The sequence below is a fragment of the Lineus longissimus genome, chromosome 1 (genome assembly GCF_910592395.1).
Source record: "Lineus longissimus chromosome 1, tnLinLong1.2, whole genome shotgun sequence".
NCBI lineage: Eukaryota > Metazoa > Nemertea > Pilidiophora > Heteronemertea > Lineidae > Lineus > Lineus longissimus.
In genome coordinates, this window is record NC_088308.1 from 20,654,511 (window position 1) to 20,674,683 (window position 20,173).

The 20,173-nt window shown below is 42.9% G+C and overlaps 1 protein-coding gene across 1 annotated transcript in view; it reads right to left on the bottom strand.

Annotated features, from left to right (window-relative positions):
• The window catches only part of LOC135495919 (uncharacterized), a 39,514-nt gene extending 26,787 nt beyond the window's left edge, over positions 1–12,727 (bottom strand). Inside the window, exons 1-3 of the mRNA XM_064784984.1 lie at positions 12,706–12,727; positions 11,825–12,050; positions 10,782–10,948 (exon numbers count right to left, since the gene is read on the bottom strand). The gene's annotated coding sequence lies outside the window, so the exon portion shown is untranslated. The remainder of the gene's footprint in view (positions 1–10,781; positions 10,949–11,824; positions 12,051–12,705) is intronic.
• Positions 12,728–20,173: the final 7,446 nt, after the last annotated feature.

Genomic DNA, 20,173 nt, shown 5'->3' on the forward strand with positions numbered 1-20,173 from the left:
TACATGCGCATGTGATGTTCAAACAAGTGTACCGCAAAGCGGCAGCAATATGCCCGCCGCTCTGCACTATGAAATTAACCACGAGCAGAGCAAATCAACCGGCAATTCACGGTTGCTCAGTGCAGTTCTATATTAACTACTTGCCACAGAGTAAAGGGCACACTACTGGACCGACTTGTTGGGTTTGGGCCCTCGGATGCCGGGGCTGCCGTGAGTGGAATGCCCAGGGAGAAATTGAGTGGACGGTGCGATGGCACAGATGGGTTAGCGGACACGCTCCTCCACCTGCTCCATCGTATTGACTACCACATCACCGAGTCGGACTCTCATCGCACGGCGTGTCAGCTGCTGAGAGTCGATTTCGGTTGATTTCTATTGTGATCCACTTGAACTGCTATGTTTTATGTGAATGTTTATCTTTAAGAGAACTGCTATTTTTTATTTAGATGTGTATTTCTTAAGAAAATGTTTCTGTGCAAGAGTTTGGAGGAGCAGGTATTGTTGCAGCCCTGTATGTTTGTCAGGGGCAGCAACAGCGCTGTGGCACAGCTGCTCTTTCAGTCTTCGTCCTATAGACGTATATATGATAAAAGTAAATGTATGTTTTATTCTCCTCATCAGGAGGTCAATGAATTATTATTACCATTATTATTATTAGTATTATTATTATTATTATCATTATCATACATTATGCTGCTGCATTGATATCACTTCGTAGTTTTTTTTCTATACTGGAAGACCACCGCAAGGGCAGCCAGGTGGCCATCTCGGATTTCAGATTGGACCAAAAATTGATCAGGCGCCTCTCCCACCCCACCCCATCATGCCACCGAAAATTGAAAGGCATCTGTTCAGCAGCTACAGTATGGAATGCTTGAGCCAGGATGGCCACCTGGAAACCAATACGTCGTCAAGAGCTTTCCGGCCGGAGAAAATTAACGAGTGCAATCTGGTGATGAGGACCACACACGATGACAGTATCATAAAGTGTGTTTTAACAAAAAGGAAACAGATATTGACTTGTTAATTTCAAGGACATGGCTAAATATTTGGGAAATTGGCAACCGCAATTCATTACCTTATGATGTCCTCTTTCTTATGACACCAAGAAATACAATTTAACGTCACAGATAACTGAGCACGAAGTAGTTCAATCAACCATGTCAGCACTGCCCAGTGCAGGGCTTTTGTTGGGCCTCCAAATTATACAATCATATGCATGTTTCTTCACTGCACACTCCTTAAAAGTAGGTGGAAAGGTTGTTTATTTTTCAGACCAGCAAAAATGCAGCTTACAACTGAACAGCGTGTTTGTGGTAACCGAGTGGTTGAGGTCTGGAAGCCTCCAGCAAGTAGCAGATGCATTTAGTCAGCGTTTTCCTGACTGTGCCATCACCTCCAAGTCGACTACATGTATTTGGAAAATTATCCGAAAGTGCCAAAGGGAGGAGACAACCTTGAATCTCAACAAGGGTTGCTCAGGCTAAAGAAGAACGACAAGATCCGATGCGAACATCAGCACTGTCCGAGATATCCTACAAAGACACCTGCATGTGTCTGCCAGGAGAAATGGGCTAGGTATTTCGCCGTCCTCTTTCAACAAGAATGTTCGATTGACCATCCAATGGTACCCTTAAAAGATGCACACGCGACACAAACTCCTTGATGCAGATCTACCAAGACGACTAAGATTTTGCTAGTGGTTCCTGAACTGGCATCCCAGATTCTTCGAGCACCTTGTGATTGGGAATGAAGCAGCCTTTTTCATGAATGGCCAAGTCAATAACCAGAATGTCCGCGAAAACGCTCCGATGTATGCACCACCCAACTTCAATTTTGATGTGAAAATGAGCCGAGAGAATATTTCACTTTGGATGGGCCTTTGTGGAGATGCACCATCATTGGACCCTGTTTCTTTGATGGTAATCTTAATGGTGAACGTTGCCTTCAGATTATCGACGACAAAAGTGTACCGCAGTTACAGCAACACTTTGGTGGAATGTTTCACCGCTTATTGTGGGCCCAGGATGGAGCTCCACCTCATCGTCGGATCATCGTGAGGGAAAGGCTACGAGAGTTGATCACACGAGAATAATTGCGATTAATGACCTACGCGTCAGAATGGTCGCTGCGGTTGAGACCTCAAGAGGACAGAGAGAAATCAGGAAAGATCAGGAATGCATTGAGAGCAATGAGGACAAGAGCTGAAGTATGTGTTGAAAGGAATTGGAGGCATGTCGAAGGGCACAGGGGTTAGGTTGAGACAGGAATAAGCACCCGGATCTAACTCATTGAGTGAAAATATTTCAAGTATGAAAATTTTCAGAGTTAGGCTACGGTGAATCTGATGCAAGACCAGTTCTGACATGATTGATTGAACTGCTTCGTGCTCAGTCATCAATTTATTGGTGTATACATGAAAGAAAACATCTTTGGTATTAAATAGTGGTTGCCAATTTCCTAAATCTCTAATGACGTGAATGCAACATCGCCTTCATGAGCTTGTCCGTTGATCCAGCCCCCAGAGAAGACAGGCACAGGTTGGCGATCTCCACCCGATCCCTGTTCCTCTCGGCCATACGCTGCAACTCCATGTAGAACTCTGCCTGTCCATCCTTAGCCGCAACTGCCGTAGAAGCAAGATCCTCCAGGGCTGCCAGCAGAAGGGGAGTGCTTGGTTTCGCCTGCAAGGCCAAGCTTCTTTTCTTTCTCAAAGCTGCCTGCGTTGTCTCTTCCGTCCGTTGTCGTTGTGCTGCCTCAAGGACATCCAACCTAAAAGTAAACCATCCTCAGATTAGCCGCAGAATGCATGAGGCTATAAGTATTACTACCGTTACAATGTGAAATTTAAGCAAAACACTGATAGGGGACTTTCACACCAAGTATTCACGCCCAACCTCGTGGCACATATCTGCAACTCTCAGGGCTATCACTTTAGACCAATTCATAGCCTGTACTACCTCGTGGTACTCAGCAACTCATGCGGAATCAAAATCGGGAAGAAATCGGTGATAATTACCGGAGGGATCCAAAACCTGCAGCTCACTGGCGTGGAGGCAAAATCGAAAGAGGTTCCTTCAAACCCCGATAGGGGCCACTGTGGATGACGTAAGTTTTGAGGTAACGACGTCACGACTTCATGTAACGTTGAAAGCCAATAGCGTTGGGATTCAAACAATAATGTAACAAAATACAGCAATGAATATGACATGAAATAGTGAGGGGCCTTTCTCCGGACTGCACTCATCGCTTATCAGCCGGTTTGGTTCATTTAGGGTATTTACCGGTTCACTGCATTTAAGGTATTTGCCGGTTCACTGCATTTAAGGCATATGATAAATATTGGATATCGGTTAGAGAGATATCTCTATTTGTTCTAAAGTCATAGCCAGGGCGCATGACGCCAAATGCACAATGCCGACGCACAACGCCTGACGCACAAGGCCCGACGCACAATGCCCGATGCCAAATGCACAATGCCCGACACACAACAATCTAGAGGTTATAGAGGTCAAGGCAAAAATTAATTTCTTTACATAGATTGGTTCCCAACTTCGGAATTGTCGGGATTCAAGATCACTACCGCATGTACATGCGCATTTTTAAATAAGTGTACCGCAAAGCGGCAGCATATCATATGCCCGTAGCTCTGCACTCTGAAATTAACCACGAGCAGAGCAAATCAACCGACAATTCATGGTTGCTCAGTGTAGTTCAATATTAACTTCTGGCCACAGAGTAAAGGTCACCCTATTGGACAGAGTTGTTGGATCTGGGCCCTCGGATGCCGGGACTGCCGTGTGTGGAATGCCCAGGGAGAAATTGAATGGACGGTGCGATGGCACAGATGGGTTAGCAGACCCGCTCCTCCACCTGCTCCATCGTATTGACTACCACATCCCTGGGTCGGACTCTCATCGCACGGCGTGTCAGCTGCTGAGAGTCGATTTCGGTTGATTTCTATTGTGATCGACTTGAACTGCTATGTTTTATGTGAATGTTTATCTTTAAGAGAACTGCTATTTTTTATTTAGATGTATTTCTTAAGAAAATGTTTCTGTGCAAGAGTTTGGAGGAGCAGGAATTGTTGCAGCCCTGTATGTTTGTCAGGGGCAGCAACAGCGCTGTGGCACAGCTGCTCTTTCAGTCTTCGTCCTATAGACGTACATATGATAAATGTAAATGTATGTTTTATTCTCCTCATCAGGAGGTCAATGAATTATTATTATCATTATTATTATTAGTATTATTACTATTATCATTATCATACATTATACTGCTGCATTGATATCACTTCGTAGTTTTTTTCTATACTGGAAGACCACCGCAAGGGCAGCCAGGTGGCCATCTCGGATTTCAGATTGGACCAAAAATTGATAAGGCACCTCTCCCACCCCACCCCATCATGCCACCGAAAATTGAAAGGCATCCGTTCAGCAGTTACAGTATGGAATGCTTGAGCCAGGATGGCCACCTGGAAACCAATACGTGGTCAAGAGCTTTCCGGCCGGAGAAAATTAAGAGTGCAATCTGGTGATGAGGACCACACACGATGGCAGTATCATAAAGTGTGTTTTAACAAAAAGGAAACAGATATTGACTTGTTAATTTCTAATACATGGCTAAATATTTGGGAAATTGGCAACCGCAATTCATTACCTTATGATGTCCTCTTTCTTATGACACCAAGAAATACAATTTAATGTCACAGATAACTGAGCACGAAGCAGTTCAATCAACCATGTCAGCACTGCCCAGTGCAGGGCTTTTGTTGGGCCTCCAAATTATGCAATCATCTGTGTGTTTCTTCATTGCACACTCCTTAAAAGTAAGTGGAAAGGTTGTTCATTTTTTCAGACCAGCAAAAATGCAGCTTACAACTGAAGCGTGTGTGTGTGGTAACCGAGTGGTTGAGGTCTGGAAGCCTCCAGCAAGTAGCAGATGAATTTGGTCAGCGTTTTCCTGACCGTGCCATCACCCCCAAGTCGACTATTTGGAAAATTATCCGAAAGTGCCAAAGGGAGGAGACAACCTTGAATCTCAACAAGGGTTGCTCAGGCTAAAGAAGAACGACAAGATCCGATGCGAACATCAGCACTCTCCGTGAGATCCTACAAAGACACCTGCATGTGTCTGCCAGGAGAAATGGGCTAGGTATTTCGCCGTCCTCTTTCAACAAGAATGTTCGATTGACCATCCAATGGTACCTTTAAAAGACGCACACGCGACACAAACTCCTTGATGCAGATCTACCAAGACGATTAAGATTTTGCTAGTGGTTCCTGAACTGGCATCCCAGATTCTTCGAGCACCTTGTGAATGGGAATGAAGCAGCCTTTTTTATGAATGTCCAAGTCAATAACCAGAATGTCCGCGAAAACGCTCCGATGTATGCACCACCCAACTTCAATTTTGATGTGAAAATGAGCCGAGAGAATATTTCACTTTGGATGGGCCTTTGTGGAGAGGCACCATCATTGGACCCCGTTTCTTTGATGGTAATCTTAATGGTGAACGTTGCCTTCAGATTATCGACGACAAAATTGTACCGCAGTTACAGCAACACTTTGGTGGAATGTTTCACCGCTTATTGTGGGCCCAGGATGGAGCTCCACCTCATCGTCGGATCATCGTGAGGGAAAGGCTACGAGAGATGTTCACACGAGAGTAAGTGCGATTAATGACCTACGTGTCAGAATGGTCGCTGCAGTCGAGACCTCAAGACTGAGGACAGAGAGAAATCAGGAAAGATCAGGAATGCATTGAGAGCAATGAGGACCAGAGCTGAAGTATGTGTTGAAAGGAATTGGAGGCATGTCGAAGGGTACTGGGGTTAGGTTGAGACAGGAATAAGCACCCGGATCGAAATCATTGAATGAAAATATTATAAGTATGAAAATTGTCAGAGTTAGGCTGCGGTGAATCTGGTGCAAGACCAGTTCTGACATGATTGATTGAACTGCTTCGTGCTCAGTCATCAATTTATTGGTGTATACATGAAAGAAAACATCTTTGGTATTAAATGGCGGTTGCCAATTTCCTAAATCTCTAATGACGTGAATGCAACATTGCCTTCATGAGCTTGTCCGTTGATCCAGCCCCCAGGGAAGACAGGCACAGGTTGGCGATCTCCACCCGATCCCGGTTCCTCTCGGCCATACGCTGCAACTCCATGTAGAACTCTGCCTGTCCATCCTTAGCCGCAACTGCCGTAGAAGCAAGATCCTCCAGGGCTGCCAGCAGAAGGGTAGTGCTTGGTTTCGCCTGCAAGGCCAAACTTCTTTTCTTTCTCAAAGCTGCCTTCGTTGCCCCTTCCGTCCGTTGTCGTTCAGCTGCTTCAAGGACATCCAACCTAAAAGTAAACCATCCTCAGATTAGCCGTAGTATGCATGAGGCTATAAGTATTACTACCGTTACAATATGAAATTTAAGCAAAACACTGATAATAGTGATAGGGGACTTTCACACCAAGTATTCACGCCCTACCTCGTGGCACATATCTGCAACTCTCAGGGCTATCACTTTAGACTAACTCATAGCCTGTACTACCTCGTGGTACTCAGCAACTCATGCGGACTCAAAATCGGGAAGAAATCGGTGATAATTACCGGAGCGATCCAAAACCTGCAGCTCACTGGCGTCGAGGCAAAATCGAAAGAGGTTCCTTCAAACCCCGATAGGGGCCACTGTGGATGACGTAAGTTTTGAGGTAACGACGTCACGACTTCATGCCAACGTTGAAAGCCAATAGCGCGGGAATTCAAACAATAATGTAACAAAATATAGCAATGAATATGACGTGAAATAGTGAAGGGCCTTTCTCCGAATTGCAGAAGGTGTCTTCTTGATACTGCAATGTACAACCAACAGCTCGGATGGGATTAACAGTCAAATTTAGCTCCCATTTTGGCACTTTTATTATATTCAGCTTTATGACTATACATGTATATTACTAGCTAAACGTGAAGGAAGGAAGCCCTAACCCACGTGAAAGTCTAGCTTCCAAGCTAGCGGGTAAAACTTACCCAAGACAAACTTGCACAGTACCTCCTTTGCGACATGCACTCAAAATCTGTTTCATACGCTGCACGACACGACTTTATTACTAAGATTCTTTTTATCCAACAGTGTAGACCATCAAAGCACAGTGTAGCGCCTGTACGATGTACAGGAAGGTGTACACAAATACGGCGATATATACTATGAATACTAACAGAGCGGAGCGAAGCTCTGCACACCTCGGCAAACACACAATGAATGACAATTAATCACTCGTTCGAGGGGTTTAAATACACTCAGGGTGGGAGGGTTTCAAGAAGAAGATGCCCGTCGCTCTGCACTCTGAAATTAAGCACGAACATAGCAAATCAACCGGCAATTCTTGGTTGCATAGGCCTAGCTAGTGTTGTTCTATTTGCCGGTTCAGTACATTTAGGGTATTTGCCGTGTGCAGAATACCACACTCAACGTCCGTAACATACTACAAATGAACATTCTCTCATCCCAAAAGCATCCAGATAATCATTTATGCAAAACTCTCTAGAAATATAATTTGATTAGGCCTTGGGCAAGGCAATTCATGTCTCGTGCTGCAACAGTGTCCACATTTTGGGATGACTGCAACAAAAACAGGTGCCCCTTGACGCTCAAGTTGTAAATTCTGCCCTCCAAGGATGTCACATACATTCAGTTGCTTCTGAGACAATTAAGGTATTCCTTAGTATGTGTGAGAAATCTGACATGATTCGTTGCCATACGTCACCAAACGTGATGAAAACGGCCGATTTTAATTTTGAAGCCGTCCTAGAATAGAATGCCCGGGAAACAAAGGATTCTATTATGCGCTTCACTCTCTGAGCTATTGACGGTCAGGGTCTCTATAGAACCACATTGCAGAATACAATAGGGCCAGACACTTTTTCCAGGGGGACATTTGTTACTGTTACACCGGGCCTACTGGAAATGTGTCAAAGACACCAATGGCGCACTGTTGTTTCAAACGGCTCTCTGTTCAGCATTAAGGCCTAGGCCTATTTCGTATTTATTTTGGTACCAAACGGTTCATTGTTCAGAGCTTGGTGGTGAAGTCAAAGACTATTTGAAAATAACGCTGTTCTCTCATGACACTCATTTCAAAATGCGTTTTGAAGGCGCTTTTCAAAGAATGACCAATTGGTGCTGTACACCACTGGAAAGGCTGTGATCGCATCTTTCACACGAACTCATCTCATTTATTTAATGAATACAAGTTAGTGATTATTGCAGGATTGGCTCCGAACACTTGAGGCCACCGCAAACTAAAAATTTCAAACCAGACCCCAATTGACTAAAAAACCACCATTTAAAAAAAAATTCTAATATGCCTAAGTATGTACATCCAAAAATACCGGTTTCCACGTGAAGCACTATAGCAAATACTCGAGAAAAATGCGATAAAAATTTAGTTTAGTTTGCCCATTTTCGAAATATTTAGATTTTTGTCCAAAGCATGGAAAACACACAAAACTGGACAGTGCACCAGCTGATCACCCGGCTGACACACACACTCCAATCCAGTGAACGCCTCTGCCGCCATCATTACGAGAATGTCTTCATTCTTATACCAATCTTTTGAACAGTTTCATAAACTCTGCATGTCATGTCCCAACTCGTACAGGTGCTGGTTCAGTGCTAGATGTAATAGACAGCAGTATATGCAAACAATTTTAGGAACTACGGTTAGGGGTTGCAGGCGGATTAATCCACGGAATCTCTTCATCAAAAGGCACCTATAAACCAAAGAAAGGCGGTCTTTTCTTCCTATAAATGCAAGAAGGACTATAGTTTCTTCCTAAAATGCAAAGAAAGCAGTCGTTTCATTTGTAAAATGAGAGAAAACCTCTCGTCTCTTCCTGAAAAGCAGGGAAAGCAGGGGTTTCTTCCTATAAATGCAAGAAAGCCTGTCATTTCTTCCTAAATTGCAAAGAAAGCAGTCGTTTCATTCGTGAAATGAAAGAAAACTTCCCACTTCTTTCTAAAAAGCAAAGAAAGCAGTCGTTTCTTCCTATAAATGCAAGAAAGCCTGTCATTTCTTCCTAAATTGCAAAGAAAGCAGTCATTTCATTCGTGAAATGAGGGAACACTTCCCATTTCTTCCTAAAAAGCAAAGAAAGCAGTCGTTTCTTCCTATAAATGCAAGAAAGCCTGTCATTTCTTCCTAAATTGCAAAGAAAGCAGTCGTTTCTTCCTATAAATGCAAGAAAGCCTGTCATTTCTTCCTAAATTGCAAAGAAAGCAGTCGTTTCATTCGTGAAATGAGGGAAAACTTCCCATTTCTTCCTAAAAAGCAAAGAAAGCAGTCGTTTCTTCCTATAAATGCAAGAAAGCCTGTCATTTCTTCCTAAATTGCAAAGAAAGCAGTCGTTTCATTCGTGAAATGAGAGAAAACTTTCCATTTCTTCCTAAAAAGCAAAGAAAGCAGTCGTTTCTTCCTATAAATGCAAAAAAGCCTTCATTTCTTCCTAAATTGCAAAGAAAGCATAGGTTTCATTCGTGAAATGAGAGAAAACTTCCCATTTCTTCCTAAAAAGCAAAGAAAGCAGTCGTTTCTTCCTATAAATGCAAGAGAGCATGTCGTCTCTTCCTTTCATGCAAAGAAAGCAGTATAGCGGTTAAGAAACGTGCCATAGTTATACTCAAATGAAAATTTACGCCATTTGACCTCTGTGACCTTGAAAATTAGGTCAAATCAAAAACCGGTACAATATGTTATGTATCCTTGCTGGGACAACCTACCATAAAAATTTTATCGAAAACGAGTCACTCATTAGAGAGATATCACACTTTTTAGGTTTCCACTTCTGGCCCCCTGGTGGCCAAGTCGAAAATCAAATCGGACCGAAATTCACTGTCAGTGGTCACCTGACCTAAAGAGTTTCCGTGGATTCATCCGCCTTGCGACCCCTAACCGTAGTTCCTAAATATTTTGGATTTCCTGCTGCCTATTATATCTCACACTGGACATGTCATTCAGAGTTTCTGAAACCGGGTGCACTGTCTAGAACATGCCACCATTGTTGACACGATGGACGGACGAAGGACCACAGACAAGACGTGACGACATAGCTCACCCAGGTGAGCTAAAAAGCACATGCCAGAGAAACAAAAGGACGGTCAGATATATACTTTCAGGTGTGCGTGAAGTGACATTCATTCCTAATATACTAAAAAGAGGAACAGATGAACAATATTATGAATACAATAAATAGAAACATCAAGATGCATGACGGAACACATGAATCATACAAAGTCACATTAAGATTTTGTCACTCGTTTAGAAGAGCAAACCGAACCCCATGTTCTGATGAAGATTTTTCACATTCGAAATCAGTACCAATTACAGTTGGGCGCAACAATGTTTTATTTCATGTTTTGTATGTACAAACTTTGGACATCCTCAAAATTGAACATTTGACCCTGAAGACAAAGCAAGTTGCAGATGTCCGATATGAGTCTGTACAGTCACTTATTTATCAAGTCAAAAGATCAATGAAATAGTGAAGTCACAGAACTTCATGTCAAATGTGCTGTATGGCATTACAAGCCTTTTCAAATTCAGTCAAAGTGATTGTCTAGAGTCAATACTTCTACATCTGGTGGTATTGCCCTAATACATGATGCAGAATAGTAAAATTCATTTGCTCTCTCATCAAGGGAGTGTTTGGAGACAGTCGAATTTACCTATTTTTTGCCGAGTCTGACCTGAGTGAGTAGGGGAGAAGGCCGGGTGTTAATTACCTTACCTTATAAAGATGTTTCCTCCAACAATGTGTAGTCTACATCATACCATACTGAGTTTGTTCATATCCTCCTGTGGTAGTCCACATCTTCAATGCTGTCCGAGATTCTGGCTCCATCCTGAATCCATTTCCCTCCATCACTTACTGTCTATGTTGCTGCCTAGTCGAAGCTGGAATTTTAAGTGAAAAAAATTTATATTTTGCAGAAATCAAGAAGTTCCCCAAATCTTACACTACAGTAATCACTCTGTTGGCCTTATCTTCTGTCTTGGTATCCTGGTAGTCCATTGATGAATCATGCAGAGTATAGAGAAAAGGAAATCGGACCAACGAATAGGCTTTGAGTTCTGAATCTGATCCTTTCAATTTATCAACAAAAAATCTCATATCTGAATATGATATCTCGTCAGCACCTAAGTCATAACAGTAGCAAATTAAAAAAAAAAGTTCATGCACCACTCACTTCTGCCCAAGCCGTTTCTGCCCTCTGTAGGCGACCACCCCGCACGCCCTTATACCAGACAGGCATGTCAATCAAGTAATAAACTGTGAATCAACGAGCCAATGAAAATGAGGCAACATGAAAAAGGGTGCAGCGCCTCCATAATTAGAACAGGTCATCGAAAACCAGTGGAACAATGATTCTCATCCCCGACACAAAGACATGAGAAGCATAATCTTTGCTTAGATAGATTTGTCATTGGACTTCCCATCCACAGCACATTTTACTCCATTGTTGAAAAGATCATGAAAGGAATTAAAATGTTTAAAAACTTTTAACAGAGTTGCATTGGCGATGGATTACCAATTCTTTTCAAAGGGAAGCTGTCATTGGTCAGTTGAATGCCTATTTTCTCCAGTCCAAATAAAAAATGGTTCTAGAAACATTGTACTAATGGAATGCATGGGTTGTTGATTTACTTTAGTATGCTCCTTGAGTATCTGATGATGTCAATTGTTCATTACAATCCCAAAGCAATATTTTTTAGATAAATTTTTGTAAAAAGTATACAGGTTAATGAGGGGGGGGGGGATTTTTGCCTTACCTTGCATTGTTTTTTCACCAAGATAAAGTTTGACTTCCTCAGCATTCTGTTCTATTCGAATGACACTTGATTTGTCTGCAAAATGTCTCTTTAGTCCACTGTTGATGTCCTTCCAATCCATATCATCAATCTCATTTGCTCTGGGATGTCCTCAGCATTGTGCCGTCACCTTCCATCATCGTCATCTCCAGTCATCTCTACACATGACTTGTCACTAAACAGCGGACTGAAAAAAAAAGATGTAAGAATTGAAACATTTCGATATTTAAGCCTGAAAAGAAGTCAACCTTTGGAGATGTTTTACACCAAAACATCATCACAGCAGAGTGATCATCGCACAATGCAGATTTCTGGTTCTGAGCTGTTGAATGATCAAGTTACAACGAACAACGAACGCAGTATGTACTTCTCACTTGCCTGTGTGCAATCTCTCACTCGCCTGTGACAACGAATCTGAATGAAACAATGTATTTCGTTATAATGACGAGCACGCCCATTGGCATTTGATTCGCGCCGTTTTCGTTTCTGTCATTTTGATGTTCATTTTTGTGTGGAAACTTTCCCAAAAAGAAATAAAAAGGAAACTATAATTAATTGGTTGATAAATCGTATAAATGTGGACCGCTTTATCTTTCAAAACGCTGAAAATTCTCCGAAATCATTTCAATGCAATAATGGTTTGAACCACTTGAACGTAAGACGCAAAAACCAATCACAAGTACGACGATTTTAGCACTTTTACCCCGTGAAATCCACTCAATTTTAAATATACTCTAGGCCTAACTAATTTCGGAATTCAAAAAGACTATTTGAACCTTGAAAAGTGACGAAAAATGTCAACAAATTTAGAAACTTCACAAAATGGGAAGTTGAGTACTCACCGACCCGATCCGAACGGAGGACGCGCACCGAATGAATGAAACAGCAGACGAAAGCGGTCGAACTGTGCACATCAGACTGGCGCAAGACATAAATAGATTGTACTGGTTGGCCCTGCCGCGCCCTGGACAACCTCGTTCTGACAAATTTTCTTTGCTATGGTCTCACTAGCCGGTAAGGAGGCCAGGCCTACCTGCCTCCAAAAATGACGCGACGTCATTTCATGCATGCATATCCCTGTTCCAGCGGCTGTAGACTTGGCAGTGTACGTTACTCTCACACAAACCTATACATTTCTGAATAGATTGTCTCTTGTAGAATACATCTGGCCAAGTTTCAACGTCGTCCTAGACATACAGTCATGCATAGACTGATGCAGCACAATGCATGAGACACCCTCTATGTTAACGCAAATTTGAAAGATTTCACCTCTATGCCTTATAACTTCAAGATTAACATATTAAAATTTCATACACATCTACTCATCACCTTGAGAAAGCCAACTGACTATTTCAATCTTTTATATAAAAATAGGCTGTCGTTGCGGCGTTTGTTTGAGTTTTTTTGCCCTCGAAATTTTACCTTGAGGACATGTGCAATCTCACAGGAACCAGTCGATGTCAACATCCTCTTGAGCTATAAGTAGCATGCGGGGCATGCTCACCGCGTAAGTGCACAGAGGAAACTGGTATTTTCCTCAAATAATCGTCAGAGCTCCCCCTTCACAAAAAACATCGGACATTTACATATTCAATTATTCAATTATTCAATTCAATTCAATTTATTTCATCTTTTTAATGCCCATAGGGCTGTTACAGATATATATGAATAGAAAACATGCAATGATACAAAGCAGTGAAAGGTATATACAAATTAATAGGGGTACATATCATAAATATAAGCAGCAATGCGAACAAAGGCAGGGGTGGAAATACAGGTTAAGAGATATTTAAATTTGTCGATGTCGGGTAGATTTACAAAGCTTGTATCAACTGTACATATGAACAAGTAGCAATTGGGATAGAGTAGGCCCATCTGTATCCATGATAATCACTCGAGATTGAAGAACTAGTTTTTTGGCCGACCTGATCACCACTGGCTAGTGAGACCTATATCTCCCTCGTGCACAAAAAGCGAGAGTTTGGTCAGTGGGGCGAGGATGGCACATGCCAAGATGTCAAGGTTATCCGGTGGGAAACGGCATTAGGCAGGTTTCGCAGGCCGTACACGAAGGGCTACGAACGGCTAAGTGCGACGAAGTCCGAAAATGCATTTTATAGAGTTTTTTTCAATAGTTTCCCGATTCCTCCTCAACTACAGAATATATAAACGATGATTTACGAGAACTGGAGGAGACCACAGACATTCGTTCTTCGTCAGTCGTACGGATGCGAAACCTACCTATGTACCAGCTGAAAGAGACACCAAGGAACGGTTTGGCGACACCAGTTCACGTAACATAAGAGATGAAATGTGGGATTAAAAAAAAAATGTAACCCCAAATTATATGTCACTGCTCTACGCCCTATAGAGTGTGTTCTAAAATGCCATTCAAAAAATTCATCCTTCTGTACATTGTGCAAAAACCAAGGCAGATTGCAACGGTATGTATTTATGGTGTGATCGAGAGAGACACTGGCAAGTTGTGACAAGGTCGTCGTCTCAGTTCTTGGTAACAAGACTTCATGGAACCTTTTCTGATACACCCTGCGTATAGCAAGGAGGATTGCGACAGTATGAGGATAACTGCTGCGACTGAGGTTGGTTGTGACGAAGTTTCCATGTGAGACCCTCGGTAACACGGCCTCATATTACAAACCATATCTGAGACATCCTGCATACAACAAGGATGATTGCGAAAGTATATCATATTGGTGCGACAATTAATTATAGTTGTTGACGATGTCTTCATGTACAGTCCTTGGTTTGCAAGGGTTGAATTTTTTTTTCGACATCCTTTGTAGGACAACATTTCTAGATTGTGACATGTCTGACAGGTGCGATAATGATAGGTTGTGACGGTGTCTCCAAAATGTCTCCTCTACATACCCTTTTCTGCGACATCCTGTATAATGGTAGGCCTAAGACAGATTGCAATTGTGTGTATAATTGCTGCGAGATGAGGGACATTGGTTGCGACGATTCATTGCGGGACTGTGGTTACAAGGCTTATATAGATCCTTTCTTCTGAGACATCCTGTTTATAGCACAACGGATTGAAGAGAAGTGACAATTAATGATTGGTTGGGACGATGTCTTCATGTCAAGCTCTTTTTTCAAAGCTTTACATATTCATGAAACATCCTGGATCTTGTGAAGACCCTTGCGAAAATATTAGGATTGTGACCGGGTATCTAACTGGTACGAGTGAGGAAGGTTGTGACATTCAGACCGTTGGTTAATACTAGGCTTTATAGAGCCTTCCTGATGAGACATCCTGTATATTGCAATCAGAGTGAACAGGTGCTACAATGATAGGCTGTGACGAAATCTCTAAGTCAGGCCCTTGATGCTTTATACTACATTTTCTGACCTTTTCGGAGACCTCTTGTATAACAAAACTGATTGCGACATTACGTCTACTCAAGTGCTACGAGAGAAATATGTTACAACGATGTCTCCATGTGAGGCCCTTGGTTTCATGGCTTATAGACCTTTCCGAAACATCATGTGCACAGGTGCAACTTGTCCGCCAGAAGCAGGTTGACATTGGATTGACAATTAGTTTGCAAAACTTGTCTCCTCCAAAGACGATTTGATTGACGTTTAGTTAAGAAACTTGTCCGCCAGAGACAAATTGACGTTCATTTCACAACGCGTGTCTCCAACTGTGAAAGACAGATTTATATTCATTTAATAAAACTCGTCAACGTGTTAGAAGACGCTGATAATTCAGGATATGACTGATACATGTATATATACGTTATATACCAAAGCAATGAATGATTCTTACCTTTTTCAGTTTCCCTGACTGAAATGAAGGAAGGTGATGATTGGGAAAGTCATTGAATCACTTAACCGAGATCTCCTTTATCAACTCAGTGTCAACCACACTGATGAATGGGATGTAAAGAAGGGACGTTCTGCAGGGGTTAAGGGTTAAACTGTCGTAGTACATTTTAATTTGCAGGTCAAATGCCCTGCGCTGATGGTCGGTTGCATCGTTTCCTAAAAAAACTCCGGTATTCTGAATGACTTTGTATTTTGGGAACAAAAAGAATTTCGTCAGTTCCGTTCTGGACTCCATCAGTTACTCTTTCTCAAGTTCAATCAAAAATATATAGCTCGACCTATAATTATTTTGGTATCATGCATTTCCCACTCCTAGCTCGAGTACTCGTTCAACCCCCGGGAAAGGGACTCGGCCGAAAAGCATATCTTATACCAGGCTGTCTGTTTCGAAAAACGAGGAGTTACTCTTATGACAAAAGGAGTAACAAGTGGATGCCTTCTACTCCGACTTAAGATGCCCCGACTTACAGTTCGCTCAGCACACATCGTTCAGTAAAGGTATTATATAAAGTATTTTGTCCGACAATGATTTATTATAATCTAGAAACGACATTTCATTGTTTTAGCATTAAGTGTCCGCAGTGCCAAAAGTTGTATCTTATTTTACTATGCCTCCATGTCTTGATGTTAAGCGATCTCATGCGAAAATGTCAAAACTCAGTTTTTGGAGCTTCAATATGGTTTGACATTTTTAGATAGACAAAGCGGGTGTGCGTGCGTGTGTGTTGGGGGGGGGGGGGGGGGGGGGTTGGGGGGGGGGAGAGGGATACGTCTAGGGCATAGCTCCGTACTCTTAAAAGAGTTAAAAGAGTCCAGTAGATCTTAGCTCTCTCATTCGCAGTGAGCAAATCGAACGTAAATATACGTATACATGTAGCCTTCTCAAACGGTTCATCGCATTAGATGACTGATTTGGTATCATCACAGGCTGCGACAACGACGTCTTCATCCGAGCCCTCATAGTTTGAGCTTAGCCCAAGGTACACCATACTGTCCCTATGGTACAGTTCTCTTTTCTCCAAGCTCACAACACCCTTTTTCCTAAAATTTGGCAGCTCATTTACACAGTCGTCATCAGTAGGAGTTGGGCTGGAGGTCTCCCGCATTTGGGTCACATCACTGTTGTGTTGGGTCACCCAAACACGCGGGACCGGTGTACAAGTCCTTGAATTCTTTTTCGACGCCGGGTGATTGATTTCCTCCCTTGAGTTTTTCCTCTCTTGTGTTTTAGGCCGGACCCAAAAGACAGATTTTGGTCGCGTTGGTTCGGAATGTTTTCTGCTCTTACTGACTTCTTCCAAACTTTTCCGACTGGAGATGTTCCGTTCCATACCTTCTTCTGTACCATGGTCGGCCAACAAAGCTAGATGATATCCACCAGGCATTGTCCTAGACCGCTTACTCATGGAAACCTCGGCAGTCCCTCGGGCAGTCCGACGTGACTGATCCGATTTCACCCGATTTTGGAGCGTTTGATTCAAAGGCAAATGTTCCGATTGTCTTGCACCAGGAAGGGTGCTTTTTGATTTAACTTTTGGATCTCCTGTCTCCTCTTTCATACGACGCGCATCGTACTGGTTCGTCGCATCGATTGTTAGCAAATCATCATCATGAACATCATCGGATGAGATCAAAACCGGTGGCGGTACCAGCTTTCGTTCGAGATCGGGACTACGGCTTGGGGAGGATATCGAGAATCGAGATGATACCCGCGGACTCCACGGCTTAGACTCGATCCATGTTGCGTGATGAGTATTCGGTAAATTTTGCTCACTCCCATTAGCGATGTCGGACATAGTTGGCGCAGATGGAGTGGTTTGCGGCCGACGGTACTGTTCTTGAAATTCGGAATCCGGAGGATAGACAAAAGGAGCACTGGGCGCCAAAAACAGGCGATCGACGTTCCTTGCAATTGGTGGTCCCGGCATAAAGTGTTCGTTGTTTGAACATACCACTACCAACATTGTATTATCCGAGACCATACTTGCCCTACGCTGTACGATGTTATTGATGAAGTTCGTAATCGGCCCCTGCGCATTAGACGGATTCAACTGATGTAAATTGTTCAGAGACGCAGGGACATGCGGAAGGGTATCAGATGGACGTTTCAGATTACTTTCATCAGCGAATCGATCAAGAACTTGACTCCGTACGGGAGCTTCTTTGTAAGGAGGAGGTGCATTCATCTGCTTGAACTGTGGTTCAAATTGTGAAGGACTATGAAGGGCGTTCACGCTGAGGTATGCTGCTTGGGTTGGATTGACATTGTTCGTGGAATGCTGCGGTTGTTCCCCCACTGTTTGAATCATGGGACTTGTCAGCCTTGTTCGAGAGGAGATAGACGGACTCCGTGCGCCAAAGCCTCGGTCAAAGAAGACATCAGTCACTTGCATTTGCCCAAGATCGTTCACCGTGGTTGAGATCACGGAATGACCGTCGGGTTTGTTTATAAAAAGTGTTGTAAAGTCACCCGGAGACACTGGCAAACGGTCCTTTTCAATCGGTGTGACCACACGACTATGTTCGCCACTGGTGGCTGCGTGTTGTACAAACGTCGTGATAGCACTCGAACCAGCTAGTGTGTTAATTGATAATTGCGAGGAGCAACGGGGATCAGAGGGTGATGCCAACTGGCTCATCGCCATTTGTTCGGTATAAGGAGTGACTGGCACGGTCGAAGTCGTAAGCTCTGAGCGCAAGTTGATTGTGCTCTTGTGCACAATCGCGGTAGAGTTGTCCAATGAAACTTCTAATTCATGGTATCTGACTTCATTTTGTACCGAACTTTCCTCCCTGATACAGTTGTCTATTGAAGCACGTAAATCATCAGTTATGAACACTGAGGGCCGAGGTTCCAAGATGTCTCTATTGGGGGCCACGATTCGAAAACCTCCTCCTTGTGGCATATCCGCGCCTTCTGAAGGTCTTGTGCACCAGAAGACTTTATGCGTAACCTCCGTGTTTGAGAAAATGAACTCCAATGGAATAACAGATAGCGCCAGGCACTCCACAACAAAACCTATCGTGTCTAAATGATGGTATTCCGGATCGTTGAGGAATTGTCTTAATGTGAACAAGGTCTGCGTGATGACTTCAACAGAGCAGTTCGTCACGGTTATAACAAGCGTTGACTTCAGCCACTTGAGTTGCTTCTTGAACTTGAGTTGGTCTCTGTTAAGTGTGGGGAAGTTGAGCTCGGACAGGTGGTGCAAGATACGCAAGCCTGCTCTCCGCAACGTGATGATTTTAAACGCCATGAAGTAGATGACCAAGAGTACCACTGCCTTCGCCACACTCACGATATAGAACATGGGGCTTGAGACATTTAGGAGAAGGCCGCAAGTAAACTTGTCTGGGATGTAGGAAATTCCGTTATGGCCAAAAAACAGCACTGTACACAAGACGCCTGGAAGTAAAAATGCATTTTTGCTTTAGACTCAAAGAAGGTCCACTCTTAAAATTAAATAGTGAAAATGTTTTTACTTTGTTTTAAGAGTGTTTTTACTATAAAATAAATTTTTCAGTGTCATTAGCTTGGTGAAACCAAGTTTGTGTTCAAAGGCAAACTGGGAGTCTTTATTAATTCTTGATATCATACAGGGTAGTAGTAAAATTACCTGCAACCACCCACACCAAAGATAGGAGGAGGGAATAACACGACTTATTCATGGTATATTCGTTCTGATCCAGTTTCCCTAATGATATGTACCTGAAATGATAACGAAATGGTCCAGTGCAATGTAAATAATATATGGAACGAAAAAAAAAGATATGGCCATAGCAAGTGTGGAAAGCATTGGACATGGTAGAATTGTATCAAACCATATGGCAAAATATCCGTCCCAGCTTTTTGAAATCAAATGTCACAGAGAAGCGCGCGTGCCTGGAATATACTCTTCATCAGAACCGGACGCATGCAACGGTGACGCATGACTTCGAATCATCTGTCGATCTTGGCGCTGATTTAGAATTCTCCTTTATTTCCCGTGGCTCGGTCGGTATCAAAGCGAGCATGAATGAAACGGTCCCATATTACTGCACGACTCATGACTCTAAAATTCCTCAACGGATGATGAGTTTCTGGATATCGAATCGGTCCAAATCACGATTGCAGCACACCGAATCTGACTAACTGCGGTTTAATGGGCGGTGAAAATGTAGAAGTAGGCAAAAAATTGGCCGTACGAAATTCACTTTGATACTCACATATCAGAAAGCAGGAACAGAAAATGCATAACGTAGATGCAGTAAAGATACATGTTCAGGACACCGACAGTGAGGCACGTGGCGTCATCAAAGTCCCAATCAATCAAAACCATCTTGACAGTGGTGATGGGTATTTGCGTAAGGATGCGCAGTAGTACGCAGAAGAACAAGCTCACAAAGGCTCGACCTGAAAGTGTGAAAGTGAAGCGACTAGTAATGTCAATTTCAATAAAATCCGCTACAAATTGAATC